This window comes from Orycteropus afer, unplaced genomic scaffold (genome assembly GCF_000298275.1).
Source record: "Orycteropus afer afer isolate SDZICR_OR568_19922 unplaced genomic scaffold, OryAfe1.0 scaffold00582, whole genome shotgun sequence".
Lineage (NCBI taxonomy): Eukaryota > Metazoa > Chordata > Mammalia > Tubulidentata > Orycteropodidae > Orycteropus > Orycteropus afer.
The window spans coordinates 941319-942258 of NW_006922169.1; positions in this window are offsets into that span (position 1 = coordinate 941319).

The window sequence follows — 940 nt, forward strand, 5'->3', positions numbered from 1 at the left end:
CAGGGGATGCATCATGGTGGGCTTGGTGTCCCCGTGTGTGGGGCTGTTTGGAGGATGGGAACATGGGAACTGGGCATGCGTCATGGTGGGCTTGGTGTCCCGGTGTGTGGGGCTGTTTGGAGGACCACAAGTGCAACCTACTGGGAGGATGATGGAGGATGAAGAGGGATGCGCAGCTGCACACCTGGGCTCCGAGCCCATTCTCCTATTTTTAGACTTGAACGCTGCATCTCATTCACATGGCCTTTCAGAGAAGGACTTGACAGACTGACAGTTCAGAAGCAGGACTCAGAGCATCACATTCTTGCCTGTCAGCGGGAGGTTGTTGGTATTCAGACGACGGCCGCAGCTGGCCTCCTGATGCTCAGGGGGAGAGCCCTGGCCAGAACTCCTGCAGCTTCTCAGTGTCACATGGGTGGCTTAGGGGCCTGGGAGGGAAGTTTGCTGATGGGCTGCTCTGGGTTCAAACCCAGCCCCTTGTGTTCACTGAGCTCCAATTGTGTGAAGCACCTCCCCTTATCTGTAATAATAAGAATACAGAAAACTGTGTCTTGCGTTATTGGACAGACCATAGATAAGCCTGTGAAGTACTAGGCATCATGTACTAACTACAAGGTTGGTGGTTCAAATTCACTCTGAGATGCCTCAGAAGAGAGGCCTGGTGGTCTACTGATGAAAACCCAGCCATTGATAGTCCTATGAGCACAGTTCTGCTCTGACACACACGGCTGACCTTAAGTCAGAAAGGCCTCAGGAGAAGGTTTATTTTATTTTTAAAATAGATGATAACTACTGTTATGTTTGCATCAGCGACCTTGTTGCCATTGTCAGGGCTGTCGAGTTGGCTCTGACTCTTAGCAACCTCATGTCCAACAGAACAAAACACATCCTCAAACAAAACACTTGAGTCCCTCATTGCAGCCACTGTGCCAATCCATCC